At 30.1% G+C, this 27,659-nt stretch overlaps 1 protein-coding gene and 1 non-coding gene across 2 annotated transcripts in view; one reads left to right on the plus strand and one right to left on the minus strand.

Annotated features, from left to right (window-relative positions):
- Positions 1-27,659, plus strand: part of LOC142320246 (aristaless-related homeobox protein-like) — a 430,467-nt gene that overhangs the window by 35,017 nt on the left and 367,791 nt on the right. The window lies entirely within an intron of this gene.
- TRNAR-UCG (transfer RNA arginine (anticodon UCG)) lies at positions 24,306-24,378 on the minus strand. The gene has a single exon. It is a non-coding gene; the product is annotated as a tRNA-Arg (tRNA).

A 27,659-nucleotide genomic window follows, 5' to 3' on the forward strand; every position in this document is an offset into this window, starting at 1 on the left:
ATTAAGTACGTAGCCTAACTAAAAATTTTAAAAACCTACTAAAACTTTTACAACAAGAACAAATTTTTAATATACAAAATTTAACTAGCTAAAAATTTTTTATATACCACCAAATTAACGATAGAGTTATGTATGTAATAAATAAACAAATTAACTGGAAACTCTTACAGTTATCCATTTGATTTTATAAAATGTAACATAGGTTTTCTTTACTTAAATTAATTCTTCAAGGCTCAGTAGCCGTTTGTGGCACAGACAGTCGGTCTTATGCTTTAGGGCGACCGAATGGGGTGGTGGCGGGAGAAATGCCAAGCAAACCAATCCCTGGTAGGATTCAGAACTGGTCTGTAGTTGATGATTGCGCGAGCGATCATCGGCTAATAGTTTTTGACTTAGTGAGAGAGCTGCGCGATGTCAATAGAGGGAACATACCTGTTCAACAGGGACGCTTCCTGCACAGAAAAGTAGACTGTCCTAAATTTTCTAATCTTCTTGCGGCCAGACTTCGGGTGTTTGCTCGGAGCTTGGACAAGCTCCCGTTAGAGGACTTGGCAGAGGATCTTTCTTCGGCGGTTATTGAAGCCGCCGATGAATCCATTTCCCGAGGTACAGGTCGAGAGAGAGTAGCTGGCTGGTGGACTCGAGACTTGACTGCGATGAAGCAGACTGTGGGCCAGCGCAGGAGAACCGCACAACGTGAAGGCGACCCTGAACGGTGTGCGGCTCTGCTTGATGAGGTCTTCTAAGCGAGATTCCTGGCGCTCTTTTGTAAATGAGCAGGGAAATAAGAACCCATTTGGTGTAGTTTATAGAGTTCTCGGGCACAAGAAGAAAAAAGACGTTTTCTATCGGCTCTCGACACAGGACAGCGTTGTATTAGACAAGGATCGTGTTTTCAGTCTTCTAATGAATGATCTACTTCTAGCTGATACTGAGGTCGGTCAAACCTCGTATCATCGCCGAGTTCGAAGGGAAGTGGCAAGTTTTCGATTTGAGATTCAATCTTCTGAAATTACCGAAGCGGAGGTCCGTCAGATAATCTGAGTCTAGCTAGGAATAAAGTCTGGATATGATTGTATCACGGTGGAGCTCCTTGTTTGCATATTGCCCATAATCATTGGTCCCCTTAATATTGCTTTCAATAGAATGCTCTTCGCTGGATATTTTCCAGTTTGCTGGAAACGTGGGGTGTTGAAGCTACTTTTCAAAAGTGGCGACAAGGATCCCACTGTAAGCTCTTATTACCAGTCTCTGACACTCAATAGGTAAGGTCTTCAAGAAGGTCTTGTACCTCCGAAGAAATAGTAGGTTAACTTCCAATCCTTTCTTAATGGACGACCAGCACGGTTTTCGTCCGAGCAAGGGTACAGAGGACTGGACCCGACTGGATTCATTGTATGCAATGTTAGTGTTATAGGGATATTTTATTGCGAGCCCAGCGTCTTCTATTATTCGCTGTTGTCGGGGGCTACAGAACTGTCTCGCGAGAAGCAGTCACTGTAATCACTGGCAGCAAACCCATAGATATTCTGGATACGGAACGTAGCAAGCGGTATGTGTCGAAGAAGAAAGGCCTTCTACTCCCAGGGCGTATGCAAGAAATTGAAGACCAAGGTTTGACTCTTAGCAAGTCAGGTGGAACGATTCTTCTACTGGTCGATATACGCATGGTATATTCCCGGATGTTAGAGAATTGAGAGCGGTTAAGTGGGTCTCCCCCAATCGGAACATAACACAATTTCTATCGGGACATGGTGCATTTAAGGACAATTTGGTTAGGTTTGGTTTGGTCGATTTGGGTCTTTACTCGGATTGTAGAGTTGATGACACTGAAAACCATGTCTTTTTTGTTTTTCCCCTGTACGAAGCTAAACGTACCTGAGTTGCTAGGGAACTCGAGAGAGCAAATTCCCTTTTGGATCTGTGGGTCAATTGGAAGACCCGTACAGAATGGACAATAATGGCTGGCTTTCTGAAGTATCTCGCGCTAAGTAGATCAGCTGAGGAGGTAGAGAAGTACCCCGAGTGGCTAAGTTACCGCCTGGACAGTTAGATTGACCAGTAGGAAGACGCATAGCATTGCACCGCGGTAAGTTAGAAATATATTGGAAATCATGTAAAGAATAAGCAGTCAGCGGGACGGCGACTCCACTGTTGAGGACATGGTAAGCCATGCATCCGTGAGGTGTAGCATCGTCTTGACGAGGGCGGTTAAAAAAATGAGTGTCAATATCGCTGTCGGCGGGATGGTGACTGCACTGCCGAGGGCATGGGCATCCATGCAGCCGTGAGGTGTAGCGCCATCTCGACGATGGTGGTTTTAGGTGTTAAAGTAAATGTCACGCGGGACGCTGCGATGGAGATGAGTGGAGTTTTTGTCCACCTCTCCCTTGTAGACAGACCGGAGTCGGTTGTAATCTAATTGAAGGCTTAGATCAAAAAGAGCTGAAAACATTAAGATTTATATAATTACTACGGGGGTTGGGATGTCGACTTTCCAAGTTAAGTAGGCTGCTTGAAAACAGCATGAGATGAGTTATATAAAAACTACATTAGGTAATGAATTTGTTTATGTGCTCCAGGTCGCAGTTCTCCTTGTGAACCTTCTTTCTTTTTCCTGTTTAGCCTCCGGTAATTACTTTTCAGATAATACTTCTGAGGATGGTATGTATGAGTGTAAATGAAGTGTAGTCTTGTACGGTCTCAGTTCGACCGATCCTGAGATGTGTGGTTAATTGAAACCCAACCATCAAAGAACACCGGTATCCACGATCTCGTATTCAAATCGGTGTAAAAATAGCTGACTTTACTAGGACTTGAACGTTGGAGTAAATCCTTCTTCATTTTTGATTTTCCTTTCCTTTTATTATTCTTTTTTATTAATATTCTTGAAACGTTTTGAAAATTACCAAAACTATTTAATTTTCGTTACTTTCTTAACGCCCACGTGTTCCACTAATTTCTCCTGATCTGACATGTTGTACATTCATCACACCTTACTGAATCTTGAATTTGTATAACTTATTTTTCATTTAAAAAATGAGGATGCGTTTTCATTATTTGAGTGTAGTCAAATAATGTCTACACTCATTAATGTTTGAGAATTTGATGGAATTTAATTTTTTATAGTATTAAATGATTTTGCACATTGGAATCTTTAATATAAACCATTGTTAGGTATGTTATATTTTATTTATCTTGGCGCCTTAATCCTTTTTGGATTTCTTGAATACAAAGAAATTAAAATTATTTATATATATTTATATATATATATATAAAATGCTTTTATTCAGTTAACTTAGGTATATGATAAGTTTAATGTCAATTCTACAAGAAACTGTCCACATTATAATAAATTATACTTAGTTAAAAGCAAAGTTTCTTATTAGGTTATATAATAATTTTATCACCTTGTTTTAACTTTATTGTTAGTTTCAGTACCTTTGGAAAACAATCTGGTGCTGCTATTATTGATTTGTAAAATGTTTTTATTATTTACAACCGATCACATTTACTGCTATTATATGTATATATATATGTGTATATATTTTTTCAATATTTAATGATGGCATTACATCGGTTTTGTTTTTATACTAGTGACCGTAAAGGTGTAAATAAAATCCATTGGCAGGTGCTGTTTGAAAATATATAGAACTAATTTAATAGCGTCGATCGAAAAGCAACTGTGGCTACGAGTAAATTATGGAAAGAATAGCTTTAGTAGAATCTATATGATGTAAATCAATCAGTGAATGCCGGTTTAGTGGCTATAAATACGGCATTGAAATAATCGCTTGGAGCTATGTATATATAAAACAGGCTCATCTCACTGCAATGAATATATAATAAGTAATAAGTTTTTATACATTTTCACACGTACACAAGTAAGCTTTCATACACCAGCATCGCATCGGTTTGTACACAATAAGAATTCTGGATAAAAAAATAATAAGATATTATACAATAATGTTGAATTTTTGAATCTGTAGTCATTTATTTTGAATAAAATAATATTAATTTAATTATTTATATATTAATTTAATTTCTTTAAAATTATAAATCAAAATCATTTATTTGTTTATTACTTTTCAGAATGCATTTAAAGAAAATACTTATAAAGAATAGAAAAATACTAACACAAAATTTTTTAAAACATACTTTCTTAAAAAAAAGAAATCATTAAAAAACAAAGAAAATTATCTTAAAAAAAATTCTATTTATGCATGACTAAAAAAAAAAAAGAGTGGAGTGCACTCTAATTATATAGTGGTTGTATATGAGAGCGAGCCCCATGCTTTTCTTTTTATAGTCCAGGCGGTATCTGTTCTAACATGGGTTTATTTGGACGATCGCTAATTTTTGTTTTAATGCTTCCGGAATATCATCAGAAATAATTATTTCGTTATGCGCCAGCTGAAAAAGATGTGCTTAAATTTTATTAAACAAAATGTAAAAAAATCGCAAAAATATCCATTTTCCCCCCTATTTCCCTAAATAACTGTTCATTTTAGAGAAAAGATCAAGAAAAAAGGAAAAATTCTATAAAAAATTTTTTTTTTAGAGAAAAAAGGGTTTTGTTATTAAATTTTACAATATCAAAGGTTACAAATCGAAAAATACGTTATTGATACAGAAATAGCAATAACTGTCAAAAAAATGAAAAAAAACCAAGATTTTTGGGGAATTTTTTTCGAGTACTTATATTATACATAGGACCTTCAGATTTTGCCTCAAAAAACTTTTTAATATGATAAAATAAGACTTAAAATTTCAACAAAATCGGTCAGACAGTTTTTCCACAATAATAAATATTTACGAAATAATCTGATGATATTCCAGAGGCATTAAAGCAAAAATTAGCGATCATATAGAAAAATCCCAACCCAAAACAGATACCGCCTGTGCTGTTAGTCATGTATAAATAGAAGAATTTTATAAAAAATATAATTTTCTTGAAAGTAAATTTCTTTAAAAGTATTTTTCTAAAAAAAAATATTTTTTTAATTTTTTTGTACGAATTGTTTTGTTTTCTTTATTTCTATTTTTTTTTTTTTTTTTTTTTTTTTTAGTAAAGCATATCTTAAAAATTAAGTTTTTTTAATTTCCTACTTTGTGATCATAATGAAATAACATTTTTATCAGATTTTTGTAATTACTTTAAATTATTATTATTCTAATTTATTATTGATTAAATTATAAAATATTTTATTTAAAAAATTTTGACATTTTAAATATTTTATGTAATATTAAAAAACTATTATTATTATTATTGTTGTAAAATCAAATTAAATTCTCTTAAGTTATAAAATCTCTTTGAAGTGTGTTAATTTTTCTTTTTATCGTATAAGTATTTAAACTGACGAGTAAGTTTTTCTTTTAGTTATAAAAACAGATAACAGTTATAAAATGTTATAACAAACAGAAAAATATTTATATGCAGTTTTATTCAATATTATTACTCGGATAATTAGTTTTCATTGTTATAAATGATACCGGTTATTTTACAACTAAATCAGATGATTAGCGTATGTAAATTTTAGAAGGTAAATTTACGCCGCTTCAACAGCCGCCTGATCTACTCATACTAAATCGACAATGAAAATCAATCGGATCGATATCTACATCCTATCGATTTAGCTCCCTTCCTCAAGATGTTCTCCTTGTATTATATAAATAGACAAATTCATATATATAGGATATAGAAATATATGAAATCAACAAAGGAATATTTTATTGCCACCCAACTTACGTCGCTGTGTAAAATTTCACCATTGTATAATGTCGGGAAATGAGTTTAATTAAGGTTGCAAGATTTGAGGACGTGGTTGAATCACTGTAAATAAACGAAAGTATGTAATAATAATAATAAAATTAGTAATTTTTATTTAAATTTTTACTTCTAGAATTCGGTGAAAAATTAACAACTTACGATCTCTTAACTTAGAGCAGACTTTCATATATAAAGCATTCTAACATATATATACAGTTATAGTGTTTATGTCTATAAATTCGAAATTTAAAAGAAAGATTTAAAAAATACTCTTTTTTAGTTTTAGTATTGTTTCTGTTCATATTAGATTTAATTTTTTACAAAAAGTGAATATATATTTTCTTATTCGATTTTTTATTTTTTACATTTTCAGTTTTATTTTTTTAAAGTATAGATAAGCCTACAAATAATGCTGGTAAAAAAAGTCTTTTTGAAACGAACGTAGTAGAAAAAAAATCGCGTTTTGAAAAAAATAAGGGTATGCAGAGAAATGTTGTAAAAAGCGTGAACCAATTCTCAGAAAGCGGAAATATGTATTTTTTTAATCTTAAATCTCCCAACAAAATTTAATCAAAGGTTACGTCATAAAAATCAAATACTAATCAATGATTACGACAAAAAAATATTTTTAAATTATCAACGTAGACAATGTAACTTTCGTTGAAACATTCTTCCAATAAAATTAGTTTAAAAAAATTATTGAGAGATTCCATCAAAGAAACCTTTTTCTTTCAAAACACTAAAATAATCATCAAAATCGGTTAATTTGGTAAAGTGTAAGCCCTGAACGTATATAAAAACAGATTACCTACTGGTTAAATTGAGAACCACCACTTTTTGAAGCTGTTTAAAAACATGACCTTATACCTTAAAAATGACCAAAAGACCTTAATCAACATATTTGAGTGCCCATAATTTTAATTTTTAACCGCTAAACATTTTCAATTGAAATTAGTTTCTTAAATGAAAAATTGTCAACGGTTTAAAAACAATTTTACAAGTAGCAGGCGTAATATTATTACTCTCTTTTGTGTATTTTTCTTACATTTAGCCGAAGTTTCGTATATTAAAAAAAAAAAACTTTTACTACAGTAATCATGTAAAAAATAATTTAATTGTTTAATCGTATTACAATTTTTTTTTGCGCCATGATAAGCTTAAGAAGGTTTTTTCAGATAAAAGGCTTCTACTTATGTACTTGTAGTATTTTATGTCTTCTTGGCTGAGACCTTAGTAGAGGGGTCATATAGAAGGTTTTCATACTTTTACAATTTATTTTTTATCTCTTGATTGATGAAATTACACAGGAGTTTGGAAAATTGTACTGGAATATGGAAATGAAATTTTTTAGCGTATGAAAAATGCCATGTCTGACCGGGATTCGAACCCAGAATCTCCGGATGTAAGGCCGAGACGCTACCACTTTGCCACGAAAATCATACTACCTGTGCATCCCTCGTTGTGTACCAGAATGACGTAGGTGCTACATAGATTGTGGTCGACTGAAAGGCGATTTATATTTTGTAAAATCTATGAGCATTTCCGATAATCGACATTTATCAGATTAAGTCTCCCTTTGAGTTTTCTCAATTATTATCAAAGTATCATAATTAATATAAAATAGATGCAGCTGTTTGGTCATATTTTCTTGAAAAATAAATTAAAGGTTGTTATTATTGAAAATATTTATTATTTTGGATTTATGTAGATTTTAGTTTTAGTATAGCAACTTCTGCAAAAGATTCATAAACTTATCAATTTGATTTGATTCAAGAAAACAAATTGTTAATAACTTTAGCTTCATTATTATTATTATTATTATTATTATTATTATTAATTGTTTTAATAGTCTGTTAATGAATAAGAAGGTCTAAAGGTCTTGAGTATTTTCTAATAGTATGATTTTATTTGCGTTTTATTTTGTAGTAAATAAAAACTCTAGTTATTATTTAAATAAACTGAAGAAGTAAAATAAAAATTTCCCAATTTAAATTGTAGTAAATAAGTAACTTGCTATCAAGTCGACGCCATAAAAATTTTTGTTTTTTAGTGTCCATTTACTGTAAACAGATTCATAGGCTTATTTTTCTAACTTTTAAAATTCAATTTTCTAAGCCTTTATACGTTTTCAAATAACAGTATAAATATCGAAAAAAATTGACATTAGGATACCTTAACATTCTAACATATATTTATAGTTACAGTGTTTATGACTATAAATTCAATAAATTATTATAATTCATGTCAAAACTGAACCAGCAATTTGATCATCATAAATTTAGTTGAAAGAAAAAGAAACAGAGTTCTAAAAACTTATGCAGGAGGGACGTTAAATAAATATATATATATATGTATAGCCTTAGAGTTACTTAATGAATATTCTTCTATCTAATAAGGAAAATGAGATACGGGTGATTCAAAGAAACGGGAAATTTTGAAAGTTGTGTTGGTAGCCGTGGGCGATTGGTACCACTTGATAAGTAGCGCCAGCCTCTCTAACCTAACCTGCAATTTAGTCGTCATGGATCCTTGGAATGGTGCGCAACGTGCATTTGCTATCAAAGCGTTTTACAAAAACAATGACAGTGTGGAGGGAGCCCGTAGAGAATTTCGCCGTCATTTTAATCTGGGACGGCACGACCGTGTTCCATCAGCACATGCAATTAAAACATGGATATCTAATATTGAGGAAACTGGTTCGGCAATGAAAAAGAAACCTCCAGGCCGTGAGCGAACCGTCCGTACACCACAGAATGTTCAAGCTTTACAAAATGCTGTCACACGAAGTCCACATCGGTCAATCCGTCGTCTCTCTTTACAATTGCATAGTTCAATCTTTACAATTGCATAGTTCAATCTTTAGAATCGCATAGTTCAAGTGTTCGAAGAATGTTAGTGAAGGACTTGCAATACCATCCATACAAGTTGCAGATCGTCCAGGAACTGAAACCGAACGATGCAGTTGTGCGAGCACAATTCTGTAATGTAATGCTTCAGAAGATAAATAATAACGAAGAGTTTGTTCACGAACTGTGGATGTCAGACGATGCGCATTTCCACCTCAGTGGATTTGTTAACAAGCAAAATTACAGATACTGGGCACAAGAAAATCCTACGCAGCTACACCAGCGTCCGTTGCACAGCCAGAAAGTGGCCGTGTGGTGTGCTATGTCATCTTACGGTGTTATAGACCCTTATTTTTTTGAGGATGACAACGGTGTTGCGATTACAGTGACGTCGGTTCGTTACGTAGCCGTGCTTGAAACCTTTGTTGTGGAACAACAAAAGAGATTTCCACCAATTCTTAACACAGCCTGGTTTCAACAAGACGGAGCAACGTCACATACTGCACGAATATCGATGGAAGCTGTACGCCGATTGTTTGGACAACGTCTCATTTCACGAAATGGTGACATTAGATGGCCTCCCAGATCGCCTGATCTCTCAGCTTGCGATTACTTTTTGTGGGGTCAGCTTAAAAGCAAAGTGTTCCACAGTAGACCTGCTACAACGGAAGAACTGAAGGCAAAGATCCGAGAAGCAATTGCGGAAATTCCAGTTGAGATGTTACGTCAAACTATGAACAATTTAACGAAGAGACTTCGTGAGTGTTTACGTAGAAGAGGAGGTCACCTGGAAGATTTCATCTTTAAAAAATAAACTAAAATGTATGTATCCTAAAATGGCAAAATTTGTTCAATTACATGAAATAAAATTCATTTTCTAAAAAAAAATTTTCATTAACGTTATTTAATTTTTTAAATTTCCCGTTTCTTTGAATCACTCTGTATAAGGAGTTAATTTGGAAAAAAATCAGTATATACTGAAGCTCAGAACTGAATTTATGCTTTATAAAAATTGTTGTCACATACAATGACGTTCTGATAATTTATTACACCCAGACGAACAGATCAGGTAATTAGGGTGTTCTTCGCCAAACTAAGACCGCCATCAGTCGCATTCCTGCAAGACCGAAAGGCCTTTAATGGTAGGACTGGAGGGGAATTGGGCCGGAAGAAAGATGCAAGCAAACTTTCTGCAATTATCCCAAGGAATAATCCTAATAATTTTAATGATCCACGATCTGAAAGGATCGAAAAGCAATACCACATTCTGTCCATTTAAAAATAAATAAACCTAACTTGTCTCCTTCAGTAAAAAAAAAATAAATACCTGCCACTTAATTAGAAAGATCTAATAGCAAGGGAAAAATTCCAGGATCTGCGATAAGTAGAAGGATAAAAGAACTTCCGACACATTTGCGAACCGATTAGAACAAATCAGCTAATTAGGGTGTCCTGAAATAAAAACAGATTTTTGTAATTAACATATTGTAATTTTTTTTAATGAAATTTAAATTAATAATTTAAAATCTCGTTTACTATCGATCATCAGTCATTATTATGGAGTAAACATAACAAATATGAAATAGAAATGGTTTACTAAGCTGTAATTCAACGGAACGTAACGTTGAAGTTTACACTGTTTGCTGTAATACACTTTTTAGTTAAACCGGAGTGTATTATAAAAGTATTCGTTTGTAAAACTGAGAAAACATTTAGCTACTTATATTGGTCTTATGCTTATATACACACCGAATCAAAGCTCTCCATGATTTATGAAGTTATCTAATTTTACAACCTATTATTTTATTTTCAGGCGTTTGTATGTTTTTTTCTAATATTTTTTTTTGTAGAATACGAATTAGGTAAACCACAACGTATTATCACTACTTCAAGAAAATCGTGACTCTTGCTTGTATCATCATTCGTTATTATTGTTGATTTGAACGAGTGAAAATCTGACGTTTAGATTGTCAACCGGTTTGTGTGAACAACGTCATAAAATGCCGCTCAATAAAACTGAAACGTACGAGAAACGTAAGAAACGTTTGAGAGCCCTGCAGCCAGTACTTCTTGATTGGATGTGTTGTCAAGAACAAATGAAAACGGCAGCAGAACGAGTAACGCAGTGGCGTACAATAAATAGAAATATTAACAGTGTCATTAAAGAATTAATTACGTTCGCGTGCCAAGATGGCGTGCTAGCGGTAGTAGAACTCTGCAGGAGGGTCGACGGTCCTCTATGTAGGATAAATTCCTGTCGTCACTAAAGATTGCAACCGATATTTCTGTAATAACTGAGGACACACAGAACAATATGTAATTTGTATGCCTTTTATAGAGATAAGATTATTAAATTATAGATTTATGCGATTAATCTGGTTTACTATAGCTTTTTTATAATTAATTATTATGTTTTTATTATATAAAAACATGAAATAATGTTAAAATTATTAATTTAATTTAACGATTGTTGTTAATAATTTTGTTAAACAAAAATCAATTATCAATTATTTATATTAAAATAAATAATTATTCATATTCCTACAAACTATTTCCAGAAAAAAGGGAATATAATATTTCAAGTTCAATATTTCTTGTACAATATTTCTTTTAAAAGATTAGTTTTTTTTTTTAAATTCTATTCGTTACTGAAGAAATAATAATGCGTGTAATTATATATTAAAAAAAAAAAAAATGTGAAAAAATAGTCCATTTTCCTTTTACTGTAGCTATTTAGGTTTATTTAAATCTCAGAATTGTTGGAAATTTAGAATTTCTAACAAAATATAAATGTAGAGTTCGATTTGAAATAGATTTTATAAGACGATAAAGAAAAGTGCAGCCTTTATAAGCTATATAAATTTCTTTCTTATATCTATTTTAAAATGAAGATGACCTTACAGTATTAATAAAACAATAAATCAATAATTAACTAGATTAATAAGAGACTGGAAAACACTCCAATTAATATATTTATATAAATCAGTAAATCTGAATTTATTTTAATATATATATTCTGATTTATGTTAATAACACAAAGCATTCACTACATAAGTATATTCAATTGCTAATATACATGAGTGCGCGCGCAAGATAGCGTGCGCGCGCACACACATACAGAGATAAAAAACAACTAAAATAAAAAGTTTAAAAGGCTGCAATAAATACTGTGCCTGAAATGATAACACCATTAATTTACAATTACTATAACTCAAATTAACTTTATGTAAAAATATTTCAATTTATTAAAAAGAGATGGATATAAGAAATTGTGATTTATTTTTTATAATATATATTATAAAGCTGATAAATGGTTATGTTTTGCCTAGTTAGGAGGAAACAAATAACCTGCTAGTATAAAATATCAATAAAGCTTTCAACTCTTTTTATCTTAATAGGCAGGTATTGGAGAATTATTTTGTAGTCCCATTAAAAACTCTACGCCTGTACATGTATAATAATAATTTACTCTTTTTGAATTATATTATTTTTAAAATATATAAATTGAAACTATCTTTCTCAAATAAATTAAATAAAAATTGTATAAAATGCGAGTATGCAAAACTTTTGTAATTTTCTAATGATAAAAAAAAAATCATTTATATTAATTTACTTTGATTTTATATTATAAAATTAATTTACTGGTAGAATAGTTTTAAATTTATATAATGATATTTAACATAATTATTTATTTTAATTAATATATTTTAAAAAAAAGTAAGGGTGTGGTAAAAGTATAAATTCGTCATTGAAATAATATTATTCTATATTTAAAATAAACTTTATAGTTTATAAAGTTATATAATATAATATATTATATTTTTATAAATATATAATATTTAAATAAAGGTTAATATTTGGCCATAAAACCGTAAAAATTAATTAATTAATTGATGGGAAAATACGTTTTGTTTTTGGAATGTGTGTTATTACAACAATCATGAATCTTGTACTTTTTATTTCATTTTTGTTGTTTAGAAAACTTTGAAAAAAAAACTATTTAAGAAAAGATGAAGTGGATAATAAAAAATATCAACATAATTCTCATTAGACATCACAACTGTACTTATTTTTCCATGACACTGTATTATTCTGTCTTTGTAAAAACGAATCTTTTTACAATCGTATATGTTGTTCTCTAATCAGTTTTCCGGCTACTGGCTATTTCTCTCTCTCTCTCTCTCTCTCTCTCTCTCTCTCTCTCTCTCTCTCTGTGTGTGTGTATGCACGCGTGTGAGTATAGTCAAATATGATTACTGCTACCGGCTTATCAGGCCTGATGTCGCTGCAGGTGTATTGCAATGTAAGTGTAAATGTAAACAAGTAGTCTGGAACAGACTCAGGTCGACCATCCCCGAGTCGTGTGGTTATTTGAAATCCAACCACTAAAGAACCCCGGAATTCACAGTCTAACATTCAAATTGATAAAAAAGCAATTACCTTTATAAGGACTCGAAATTAAAACTCTCGACTTCGAAAACCAGTTAATTTTGCGACGACGAGGTTAACCACCGGTCTAATCCGACGGGCTAGTCTTATACAGTCGTATAATTTAAGGAAAGATTGATTTAGTTCCAAAAGAAACGTTTTGATTACTCATCAGAAAGTTTGCGTGCGCACGCGTGTTATATGTACACATAAAGCAGTAAAGTTCTACTTAGGTGATCTTATCAAACCCTTCTTTTTGTTTTTAATTGATAGTTGAAGTAAAAACTTGAACTCACATTATACAACTTATAAAATCATAATTATTTTCTACGTGGAAGTTTTTTAACTTGAAAAAATGAATATTTATTATAATTTGTAAAACTTTCCTGTACGTACTCCAAATATATGATGAAGTTTATATTTTACGTACAGTAGATAAAAATTTATATATTTCTTCTCATATTTTTATTAAAATAACATGAAGTGAGAAATTAAGCTTTATAGATTTTACAGATGATAATTAAACTCATTTATTTCGAGAAAGCACTTACATTTTTACGTGTTTTGGATTAAAAATCCACATTTACATGCAATTTAACACACGCGTGCACATAATACATAACATATTTTTTTGTTCTCAATTTTTTTACTTTTATTGTAATTTACTTTCGAAAGGCAAATTCTTTAAAATACCATGTAAACTAAACCGCCGAAGCTGACCGAAATTGTTACATAGCCGCAATACAGCAAAAAACAAAACAAAAAAAAACATATCATTAGCTAGTTACAAAGTAATAAGGAACGCATGAGAGTAAATTGTATCAAATATAAACTGTAGTTTTTATTTTTTTATAATTTTATATTTAGAAAAATGTGATATTCTTTTGACTAAAAAAGCGCATACCAAATGATGTTAGATTATATGGGTATCGTTAAATTGAAAATGGACAATAAACAAAATACTTTATATTATATATGAATGTACGATATATTGTACGAACATTAAGGTCCTGTAATAAGTTGCATTATAAACTGTAATTTATGAATATAGTAATTTAAAATACAACAATATTATTCTTTTGTATTTTTTTTTCTTTTTATGAAGAGTCACGGTTTTTTTTATAAGTTTAGCAATTCGTTCTGTATTGAAGAAAGTAATATAGTTTTAACAATTACCTATATTATAGTAATTTTTATACTATTGAGTCTTATTCTTTGTATTCAAAATTATTTCGTGCAATAGATTTTTATGTCGATTATATTTTTTGAAAAAAGAATCGTGTGTGAAATTATGAATAATAATGATATTTTCATAACTTTTGTTTGTTTATAATTTATTATTTATATTTTACACAATTATTTAATATTTTACATAATAATATTTTATCCTATTAAATATTTTGTAAAGAATACTTTTAAAGACGTGTTTTGTGGTATATGCTATTTTTCTATTTGAGAGTAAGATGTTATGGTGATTATAAGAGAAATGGAACAGCCTTTATTGTACTGTATTATTTTCATTATTAGAGTTATTTATTGATTTTAACACGTATTTGATGAGATATATATTGTAAATATATACCTATTAAATCTGGTTTAAAGAATTGTTCGAGTCGAAAATTATTCAAAATTCGATCTTCATCAACGGAAAAGCTGTCGATAAAAACCAAATATTCGATACATTAAATTGTTTTAACGAAATATCAATTTACCAGATTATAATTGTTTATTCAATAAAAAATACAGCGTACCTGATATTTAGTGCTATCGTATTTATTGGGTATTTTCGACATATAGAATTTCCTAAGTACCGAATGTTCAATACTTAAGTATGACCGTTCGATATTTGTAGATCTATGATTTTTTTTTGTTTTGCTTGATTTCTCTTCATAAGCTTAAACTTATGCGTGAGATATGAAAATGAAATTTTTTAGCGCATAAAAACTGACCGGTATTTGAACCCAGGACCTTCGGATTAAAGGCCGACATGCTACCAGTCCGCCATGGAGTGGTAATTTCCGAAAAGTACATCTATAATCCATATGAGAAAGATATATGTAGTACAGAACAGCTTATATCTAGTCTATTTGCCATAATGGTAATTGTCTTTCTTTCGGGAATATATTTTTCACTTGCAATATTAAGCCATGAAGGTTGGTTAAACCTAGATCTTCTTCGCTTGTAACTAAATACTCACCTGAGATTTACGGGAATAAAGCAAGAAAGATCCGATAAAGCGTCAATAGGATTTCCAGTTGATATTTTAAATAGCAGAAACAAAATTACAAATCCCGATAATTAAATTTGTCCTTAGTAATTTGATATTCTGCCTGATCATATACTAGAAAAATTACAGACGGTTCCGTAGTTTAGTGTTATCAGTATAATGAACATTTTTTTAAACACCAAAGATTCGTAAGTAGACAGTTATTGTAATACTCCTAGAAATTCATAACGCCAACTTCCCAAAATTTCGCAATTTAATAAATCCGTTGAGGATTTTTATCAGAATGACAATTCCGTCTAATGAGTGTTAGTATTTCTCAGTAAATTCATATTTAAACTTAAAAAAAGCTAAGAATTTATGCTTATTTTCTTTATTGTGTTGGTACCGTTGTATTTCTCTGCTCCAGTTTCTCAAATATTATTTCTTCAAGGACCGAGGTTTTCATTTTGTTTTATAGTTAAGGATATATTTATTTAAATATTCATGTGTACTCTACATTTCAGGAATTTTATCTCTACAATTCTGGATTGTTAATTTTTTAAGTATTCATACTTTATTGCATCGAGCAATGTATATTTCCATCTTTTGATAATATTGCTAGTTCAATTTTTTGACTGTGAAAAGAGTTACCGTAATTTAGTTTTATAACCCTTTTTTATTCATCGTTGTTTTCTTTTAAAAAATGTGATTGTTTTAAAATTTGTAAACTTTTGTAGCTTCTGCAAAATGAAATAATTGTTTCGGTCAAACTGCGGGACGGAATTTTTACTTCCTTGTACGAAGTAAAGGAAGTATTGTGATCGCCAAAAATTTCGGTTTTCAGATTTCAACGGAAATATCCATTTTAACCAACCGCACTGCTATCTGAAGCTAACCTAGAGATATATAGTGCTGACCACTAGCCAATTAAGGCTCCAGCGCTTTAATATGGTGGACAGGTGGCATTCAGCGACCTAGGCGTGGCAGCGAATTGCTGTTTAGACAAATAAATTTTAATTTATGGATGTCATATATATTTTTAGTAGTTGACGGGGTGCGAATACCCATTTTAGTAAATATATGACAAGTGAGCGGTTGGTACACGTAAGCCGGTGGTGTATGGCACCGCGCTTAGTCCGCTCATGCTGTTAGGTAAGCTCTAGGAGCTACTTAGGATACTGGTCACTAAACTGTTAAAGGCTCAGTAGCCGTTTGTGGTACAGACATTCGATCTTATGCTTTAGGGAGACCGAATGGGGTGGTGGCGGGAGAAATGGCAATCCATTTTGACCATCCCTGAATCCATTTTGTCTAGTTTCGGTGTGATGTCTATACGTACGTATGTATCTCGCGTAACTTAAAAACGATTAGCCGTAGGTTGTTGAAATTTTGGATTTAGGACTGTTGTAACCTGTAGTTGTGCACCTCCTCTTTTGACTGCAATTGACTGGACCAAAAGTGTTCAAAAAAGCCCAAATTCCACAAAAAATTAGGATTTTGAACATTTTCTTAATTGCAGTAACAAGCAGCTCTCATTGAGAGATTTTCAGCGAATATGATATATGGAACTTATTTTCATTGGTTTCAGAGTTATAGCCAAATAAAATTTTAATTAATGAAATATTTGGATCTTACAAGGGTAAGGGACATCGGTTCGAATCTGACTTCATCTCCTTTTTTTTAACTTTTCTTTTTAATTTAAATATATTGATTTAGTAATAATTATTAACCTCTGATTATAATTTTTTTTTTAAATAAATAATTTTTCAAAATAATAATAAAAAAAAAAACATGAAAAAATATCAGAAGTTATTAATGAAAAAATTTTATGTACTTCCATTTTTTGTTTAAAAATGTGTGTATGTAATTTAATAGGCGTACTAGGAAGTCATGTAGTGCCCATATCAGATTTTTTTAATCTTGTTCGGACGATAACAACTTTTCTTGCTGTGTTAAGTATATTTATATTTATTTAACTCTTTTAGGAGAACAGTTATAGTCTTTGATTATATTTAAAATTGAAGATATTTGCTTTTTACGATAAGATAACGAAATCAGTGAAAGTTTAATTGTTACAAATAATTAAAATGATAAAAAAAATTTGTAATAAATTACTGTTCAATAAAATATTTTATCTCTTAACAGTACGAGATGATCGTGTATTTAGCTGCATGATGATAACAGTATCTAAAGTTACTGTTCGTATCGTTTTCAAAAATGTAAAAAAAAAAAAATAAATAAAATCTCACACTTAAACGAAAAACATCGGGTAAATTTTATTAAAATCGGCTTCAATTCATTTTTTACGATCGTGTAAATAAATTGAAGAGATAACTTATTTAACAATGTTAATTTAAAATCAACTTCAATAATTGTTAGTTTCATCGACTACCTCATTACATTAAATTAATAAGGGAAAAAATTATAAATAATAAATGAACAAAATGGCACGCACGGGTAAATTAAAATAACATTCATACAGTTTTAATTTATGAGTACTGGACTTATATGTTCCATAAATTCTTAAATAGAATAAACTACACGTTATTTATACTCGTGTAGCACTGCATTGATGTCTACATATTTCATAATAATAATTGGGCGATTGTTATCGCAATTTTTAATTTCTATGCCTTTACGCACATCTCACACCTAAGTTGTCGTTACTCCATTTATTTCCTTGGCAATTATTAATTCATTTTATTCTATATATGTATTTTTTTTATAATTCCTATTTCTTTACTTAGTTATCACTTTTATCTTTTGACCTTTTATTTTTATTATGTTTCCTTATGTGTACAGGCTAATTATCTGATTGAACCTACTAATTTTTTTCAATAAAAGATTGATTTGGAAAATTTTACTGATTTAAAAATTATAGTGAATGCTATATTGGATCCCAGATTTTAAACTAATTGATTTTTTAAAAATAAAATATCTAATTGCACTCACTATTTTAAGAGGTTTTTATGATTTCATGATTTTTTTCTTTTTCTTTGTATATAATGTGGGTTTGTTTATCTTTTAGAAAATATAGGCCAATTAAAATGAAAGGAAAAACTATTTATTTCCTTGAAACTTCGCGGATCATTCAACAAGTTAGAAATTATACAAGAGTAAAAAAAAAATTCATACAACAAATGGTTAAGAACTTCCTAAAAACCTCAATGATAATCTATAATTAGTCTAGAATAAACTTAAAAAATATACATTTAGATAAATGTATCTTATGTATCACTTTAAGATAAAGTTCTTTAATTGGGTTTTTCTTGAACCGGTTGGAAAATCTTTATAACTTGTTTTACAATATTTGAGTATGAATATTGTTAATGGGGGAGATTATAGGAAAGAATAGGAGAGACTATTTTAAGAAGATTAATTTATAAATAGTTTACATGATAAATTATTTGTAAAAACTTATCTGAAAAACAAACGACACTAGTCAAGATTTTCTTTTCCGTATGGGTAATGATGATCATTAAGTAACCGTTTCATGTTGTGAAACAAAGGAATTTATGATACGTATCAATATATTCCTCAACGAAAAACCAAACAAGGGACGCATTTTATTCCTGGAAATGGATATGTCATAATGGTCAAGTGACCTAAGGAAACTTTAAAACATAAAAGTAATCCCTTAAGGATTTATTTAACCTTAATATACAATAATGGCATTACTGATATTATTCAACTAATTATATGATGACATATTTTAAATATGTTATATTTAAATAATATATATATATATATATATAAATTCATGGCTTTTGATTCAGTTTTGTAAAGGATATTGCTTAGAAAACTTGTTGGTTTCGGAATTGCTGGTAAAATGATAGAACGGAAAAGATCTTACTTGAAAAGAAGAAAGTTTAAAGTCAAGATGGCTGGAGAGTTTTCTCGTGAATATACGGCTATCTCTGATGTCCCGCAGGTCCAATTTGGGACCGTTGTTCTATATTTCCTTTATCAGTGACGTAACCGTGAATTTTAAGTATAATATACTTTTGTTTGCCGATGCCATTAAGATTTACGGTAGCGTGAATAATACTACAGACAAGAAAATATTACAGGAAAATATATATAGAGGGTAAAATGGTCGATTGACAACGAGATGCGCCTAAACCTCGATAAAACACTCGTAATGACATATTCTAGGAAGACGCTGATTTTTAAATATAGATACTGGATTGCTAGTGAAAATATTAGAAGAGTGACCAGTATATGCGATCTGGGTGTGCTTTTTGATACCAAATTGTTATTCAGTGGCCATGTTGATAATATTATCTCTAAAACCAGAAGAAATTTAGGCTGCTTCTTTGGGTAGCAAGACGATTTCACACAGCAGATACTCTATTGAGATTATATAAAATATTGTCAGACCCGTGCTGGAGCATTGCTCTGCTGTGTGGAATTACCATCGTGGGCACTAAAAATAAGATAGAAGCAGTCTAGAAACGATATTGCCATCGGCACTGCATTGTAGAGGTATGTATACGAAAGGAGTCCCATCGTATGAAGAAGACTGTCAAACGTTGGGCATCTTCACACAAAAGAGAAGGGTTGCATAAAACATAATGTTTATGTGTAAAATGTTTAACCGTTATGTCGATGTTGATATTTTGTAGATTGAAATTCGAGTCCCAAACATAAGTGTAATAAGAAGGGATTTCCTCGTCTGTGAAGATATTGGAGGGGTGAGTACTTTTGAGAAATGTGTCCGAGATTTTTAATATGTGTATACATACATACGTATAATATATATATAATATATATATTATATATTATATATATATATATATATATATATATATAGACAGAGTGACATGGATTTATATAACTCAAAACTCAATGAATTGACGGAAGCTGCTTTGCGAAATTGATTAGAAATTGCACGAAATAATTTATTTTTGAGTGTTTTAGGTTAGTGATCTTTTTCCCTAGTTCATCGTCTTTTTTTGAGAATAGTTTTCTTTTTTCTAGAAAGTTTTGTTGCTAATATTTATTTTCCCATAGATCAACTGTAGTATTTCAACTGTCCTACTGATTTTGCTTCTGCATAACGCTTCCCTGTTTAGAGTAGGTACACTTTCGTGTAGTTGGGGTTGCTATAAGGGATAATTTTGGAGGCCATCGAAAAAAAGTAATAATCTGAGTTAAGTAGAAGTTAGAGATAATAGTTAGAAAATAATGAGTGTTCGCTCGGGAAAGTCTTATTAGACGTTTCATTGATAACTGATTTATATTTTACTTTGATGACGGTCATCTGAATTTTGGAGGACCCGGCACGCAGCTATACAGTAGTATCGGATCAGTGAAGATGGCAAAATTTTATTCCTTATTTAACTTAATATTCCGGACACGGTATGCTTATTATCGATGGAATAGTTTATTCTTTTTCGTGAATAATTTATGCCTCTTGGTAGGTCACTTACCACTGTTAAATTATGTTACATATCGTACACATTTTAATTTTATTTATTTAAAATGCTGTATTATATGAACAAATTAACTTGCATGTTACATTTAAAATAGAAAATAAATATTATAATAGTCATTTTTAACGGTCTAATTGATGTAAAATAAAATAATTTTAATTTATTTTTTTTGTATAAAAACCATCATTATTTTGTATTTGTTATGCAATAATATACTACCAAATAAAAATTATAAATAAAAATATCTAAAAAAAGCAACGTTTAAGAGTTGCGGAAGGTCTAATTAGACCTGTTGAAAAACAGGGTTGCCAATTACATAAAATGAGTCTCCTTTGCTTACCCAGTCTTGCGGGACAAATTAGATGTTGGCAATACTTTTTATTCACTTTGTCTCATTTTAACGCTTCATTTAATACAAACAAAAGTCTTGTCATTATTTAGCCACCATCCTCCCTCGCAGTGTCAAGGTTTCGATTTAATTCGTTGCTTGCTTGCTATATTTCAGTACATTAAACTCAAAACAACCAGCGCATTTCTTTTCTTTTTTAATGAAAAACAAACAATCTCAATGGAAAAAGATAACTTCAAATTATTATAATGAAGCAATGCAGGTTTTTCAAAATTTTATTTAATAATGAAAGAAAACATGATGTTCCACGCGTATGTTTTTGTACAAACACCTTTCTTTCTTTTTTCCTGGTTAGCCTTCGGTAATTACCGTTTAGATAATTCTTCAGAGGATGAAAGAGGATGATATGTATCAGTGTAGATGAAGTGCAGTCTTGTACATTCTCAGTTCGACCATTCCTGAGATGCGTGGTTAATTGAAACCCAACAACCAAAGAACACCGGTATCCACGATCTAGTATTCAAATCCGTGTAAAAATAATTGGCTGTACTAGGACTTGAACGCTGTAACTCTCGACTTCCAAATCAGCTGATTTGGGAAGACGCGTTAACCACTAGACCAACCCGGTGGGTTTTTACATACACAACTTCTATGCAAACACACGGTACACAGGGTCTATTACTCATGAGCACATATATATATTAGTAGCATATATGTGTGCTCCTCCCCATCGCAGCTTCGCCCGTGCTGTATGGTTACTTGCGTTTCCCGTAACGGTCAATCTTTTTATTTTATTCTTTTTAATCAAGTAACCGGAGGCAGGTGCAGCCTGTCACACATACAGTAACGGTGGCAGTAGCTGTGTTGGTTAAGCCACAGCGCCGTATACTTCGCACCCCTTAACAAAATCGAAAAAATAAAAAAAAAAACACAAAAATGGTATTTAAATATTTAAGTGAAGAGTATTTGCAAGCCCAAATCTACTAAATATCTCATTTGCTATAGTCGGGAATGGGAAAATTTACAATCATTGTTCAACTTTTTTTTTACCTTTCTTCATCCCCTTTCAAGATCAAATTTCAAAAAATCTACAAATTGGTTTATTGACATGAAGATTACACTCAACAAAAATCAGATTTATTTCTTCATTTGTTACCGAGAAATTAAAAAAATAACAGCGTTTCAAATAAAATTCAAAAATCCATTTTAACTCGGAATTTCAAAAAATCTACAAAATTGGCTTTTAGATATTCATTCAGTGGAAACCCAGTTCACACAGTGATAGACACTCACAGTTCACATTTATTAATTCAATTCATTAAAGTTTGTGTTGTGTTTCAACCAGCAAATGTACACTACTACATATATTTCTTTTTTTCTAATAATATTTCTAATTTAATAATATTATTATTATATCAGGAATTAAATTTAGATATATTTCATTTCGAAAAATTAAAAAAAAAATATAAAGAGTGACACAGAGATGTATAATCCTTTTGGAATGAACCGATCACTGTTACTATTACTCTAACCTGTAATTTTTTTAGTGCGAACTAATGTCATTTATTGCAGTTACCATATCTGAGTGGTCATTGGAACATCGCGTGTTCACGTACGATGCGTAAGTGGTGGTGGTGATTCGAATTTCCAGGTTCGAAGATGCTCCTTGGCCTCCTCGATCTCCCGACCTGAGTATGTGCGACGTTTTCTTGTGCGGATACTTAAAGGAACGGGTGTACATCTAGAATCCCTGTACAGTACAGAAAGGCAGGTACAGCAGATCACGCAGGAGACACTAGTACGTTTGGGTCAGCTTCATTTCTCGACTTGAAATATGAATCGGGGAAGATGGTCATCACCTTCCAGATGTAATTTTTGCCAATAAATATATATATTATATATTAAATATAATATATATTTAAATATTAAAATATATTATAATATATATTAAATATATATATTTATTTATTTAGGATATTTTATATTAATTTCGAAAAAAATAATATTAATATTATATATTTTTTTAAAAACGTAATAATAATATTTAAGTTAATTTATTTAATATATCTAAATTTATGCTAAGAAACATGGGTAAAAATTTGGTTGTGATTGATCGGGTAGGTTTTTTGTTTATTCCAACAAACAAAATTCTCTTCCTCTTTGTATAATAGTATAAAGGCGCATTTGTGCATTTTTAGACAATCTATAAATAGATTTTAATTCAGAGAATTCGAAGGATTGTTAAATGGCTATCACTTTGTTTATCAAATAACAAATGTACTCCGTTTAGTGTGCTTCTCTTCTACATCGAAGGTCCCGGTTTGATTTCCGGCCATCCTGGAAAATTTTCCGGTCTACATCCAGCTCAGGCTGGTCTACTGGTTAACTCTTCATCGCAAATCAGCTGACTTCGATATCGAGAGTTCTACGGTTCAAATCCTAGTAAAGGTACAGATTTGAATACTAGATGGTGGATGCCCGTATTCTTTGATGGTAGGGTTTCAATTAACCACATTTCTCAGGAGTGGTCGACTTGTGACTGTACAAGACTACACTTCATTAACATTCATATATGTCATCCTTATTCAGCCTCGGAAGTAATACCTTAAGATGGTTCCGGAGGCTAACAGAAAAAAAGATAGACCTAGTTGCCAAACGAACGACTTTAATAGTTTATGTGATTAAGAAAATATTAGAAATAAAAATATATAAATAAAGTTTTCAAAAGAATTTTTTTAATATTCTGTTTGTTTTCCTTTATATTTAAAGGAAAACCCTGATATTTCAGGGTTTGGTATTTCAATAAAGCAATTTATGCATTAATGTATTAATACATATGAAGATAAATGTTAATAACAGTATAAACAATAATATAAAGTATATAAATTAATGAAATGAAATAAAAATTTCAATTAATATATATTAAAAATGTACAACATACGCACGTTTTAATAGAGGAAAATAATATAATTTAACTTAAATAAGTAAAATATAATTTACTTATATTTTCTGCCGCTCACCCGTATCAAGATGTAAATAAATTCATTAAAAAAAAGAAATCAATTTTTTTTTTTTAATTTCATTAACTTGTGTATTTTTATTCTTTTTTTAATACAAGTAAAACATTTTTTAAATATTAAATGCTAGGATAGAAAAAATGGACTTTTTTATTTACAAAAATAATATAGAATTATTTAAAGTTTTCTTTTCAATATAAAGATTTTAATTTTTAGAAACGGCATAAGTTATTAAATATAAAAAAAAAAGTAATCGACCGTGACAGGACTCGAACCTGCAATCTTCGGATCCGAAGTCCGACGCCTTATCCATTAGGCCACACGGTCAACTGGTGACGTGGCAGAAAATATTTTTACTTAACTCTACGCAATGTTTTTTTTGTTTTCCTTTCAAATATAAATTATTAAAATTTATAATAAAAAGATACATTGTAAAATTAAATAACAATATTTATTTTTAATAGATAAATTTTACGTGAAATACTTATTTACTGAAAATCATTGTAAAATTAAATAACAATATTTATTTTTAATAGATAAATTTTACGTGAAATACTTATTTACTGAAATACGTATTTTATAGCAAGTTAATATAACCTACTTGGTGACTAACAAAACTAACGTGTTTAAAATAAAATTAAGAATCAAATGTAAAAAAAAAAATATAAAAAATTTAAACTGTAAAAATACACAAATTAATGATATGGAATAAAATCTTTACTTAGTTGTGTGTGTGTGTGTGTGTGTATATATATATATATACATATATATAGTAGACATGTTTATTGATTTATTTGAGTATAACAAAAAAACAAAAAAAAAAAAAAAACAGTTTCTCGGGATCTTGCTAGACCGAAAGGTCTTCAGTGTGCGCACTGAATACCCGCCCGATAATAAAAACCCAGAAAATAAAGACCCAGCAGCAAGGGACCGATGTCTAGGTTCTGCGATCAGTAGGGGGATAAAATATCCTTCGATACCCTTTAGTTCCGTCCGTTCTTCAGGAGACGTTGGCTGATTCAGGACATCAAAATAAACAAATAAGTTTATCTGGACAAATGCTCTATCTCGCTTAATTTTCCTGTTTTCACTTCCTTCATTAACTGAATCAATAATTTTTATTACTGGTAATTATTTTTAACAATTTCAAAGAATAGAAGAGGCACAATATTGTCGGGCTGTTTAATTTTTCAATCCACTTTAATAATTTGGGCCATATTTCAGCTATTTATTGACCGGTCTGAAGAAATTAGGTGTCGTTTTTTTTAGAATAAAAATCTTAAAAGATTTATCTAATAAAAATATAATTTCATAAAACTTATGTATTAATACATATGAAGATAAATGTTAATAACAGTATAAACAATAATAAAGTATATAAATTAATGAAATGAAATAAAAATTTCAATTAATATATATTAAAAATGTACAGCATACGCACGTTTTAATAGAGGAAAATAATACAATTTAGCTTAAATATGTAAAATATAATTTACTTATATTTTCTGCCGCTCACCCGTATCAAGGTGTAAATAAATTCATTAAAAAAAAGAAATCAATTTTTTTTAAATTTCATTAATTTGTGTATTTTTATTCCAAAACGTCTTACAGGGCTATTTAATGATTAAAAAATGAAATTTTAAAGAAATAATTTTCAAATTTGTTTATTTTTGAGATGATGTTGGATACTCGTACACAAAAGTTCATTAAAATATCTCAATCTGTACTCAAAATATACATTTTTATTGAAAAAATAAAAAACAATTACCAAGTGATGGACAGAGGGACATGAAGCGTCACAGGGCATTTTTCTACATGACTTTTTTTTATGTTGATATTCCAAATCAGTTCCTTATGATTGGCCAACGCATTCCTGAACACTGTATAAATATATATATATATATATATATATATATATATATATATATATTTAATAAGAGTATACATACTTTATAAATAATTTTTTTTTTGAACTGGGGAAAATATATGAATTTAACTTAACTTTAAATTACTTTAATTATTAAATTAAATTATTAATAATTTAATTAATTTTTCATTTGAGCTGAAACGATTGTATTAAAATAAACACGTGAAAAAATAGAACTACCCAAAATCGTATTTACTAAGAAGAGAAATGACCGAAACGTTTAACGTGAACTTTTAATAAAACAACTGATTGTTATTCTTATCTTTTCTTTTAATATTCTGTTTTGTTTTTTAAACAAATCTAAAATAATAAAGATTTCATTCATTTAAGTTTTTCTGTTTACCATTCATTTTTACATAATTTAAAAAAATATCTTAAGAAGTAAAGATAAATGGAATGTAGGACGTGAAATATTGTTTGAAATATTTTATGATATCAGGTTGGATCTTTTGAACTTATCTGCTTTAAAGAAACTAATTACAATACAGAATACGTTTCGCTAAAAAAGATGTAAATAAAGCTGTTTGAATGAATATTAAATGAATGAATATTATTGAATAAGCACTATCTAATCAGGAAAAACGTCGGCTTTGCTTGAAAAACCGTCAAGTTGATCTAAAAATATTATATATCGATAATACGGAAATCTTTAATGACAAAGTTTTTTTTCCTCCTAAATAATAAGCAACTTCAAATGATGAAAGACATTAATCCAACAAGACGGCAATTATTTGTTTTAATCCAAGCTCACCATTCACATAAAACAATCCCGTTGATTATACGTTTAGAATCTTTGGATTTAAAAGGCAGAGAAATTATTCTACGAATATTTACAAAGAGAGGTATTTTTTAAATAAATAGATCGTTATCTCTCCTACAGGAAAACAGCTCGTTGTGTGATACTCGTTAAGCAATCGGTGAGTTCTCAGTGATGGTCGTGATTGTGATCTCAAAAGATTTATCCGCTTGCCACTTGATGGAATGTTGTTGTCTTTGTTATGTCACTTCAACTGTGACACAAAGGCATCTAAACAGACATTTTATTAGGGAGTATACGCTGAATTCATTCATTGTTTTATTGCTTTGTATTAATTAATCGAGGCTGTAAAGGCTAGAATTAATTTATCATAACACAAAAGCCGAATTTAAAACAGTTTTTTTTAATAGTATACAATCTTGGGCATGCTTTTACATCTATTTTAACGAGGAAAATGAGATGACGAGTGAGACGATAGAAGAAAAACATATACTATACTCATACCGCCGATTCGAAGCCGAGACCAAGTGATCTAGCCAACCAATACACTATTTGGCCGGTCAAATTCTTGTAAGTTAGAAAATTTGTTAGGAATAATGAATATGAATAGAATTTCATTATTTTGTTTCCTTGCATATTTCATCTCTCCGTGTTCAGCGCAATTTTTTTTATTTAATCAAAATAAAATAAAAAAAAAATTGAATAAGAGCTAATTTGCTTGCATTCGATCAAAATATGATTTCCGCCGGGTATTACGTGAAATATTTATTTTGCAATTTCATCATTCCACTTGAGATAAATTTCTAATACTCGATATTTTAGACGTTGATTTTTAACCTAGCACTATATTCTATTACGGACCATACTAGTAACGGTCGTAGATAAACTGATAACAGTCATAAGTTACTTCTGAAAATTATACAA

Source organism: Lycorma delicatula, chromosome 2, assembly GCF_047948215.1.
Source record: "Lycorma delicatula isolate Av1 chromosome 2, ASM4794821v1, whole genome shotgun sequence".
Taxonomy (NCBI): Eukaryota; Metazoa; Arthropoda; class Insecta; order Hemiptera; family Fulgoridae; genus Lycorma; species Lycorma delicatula.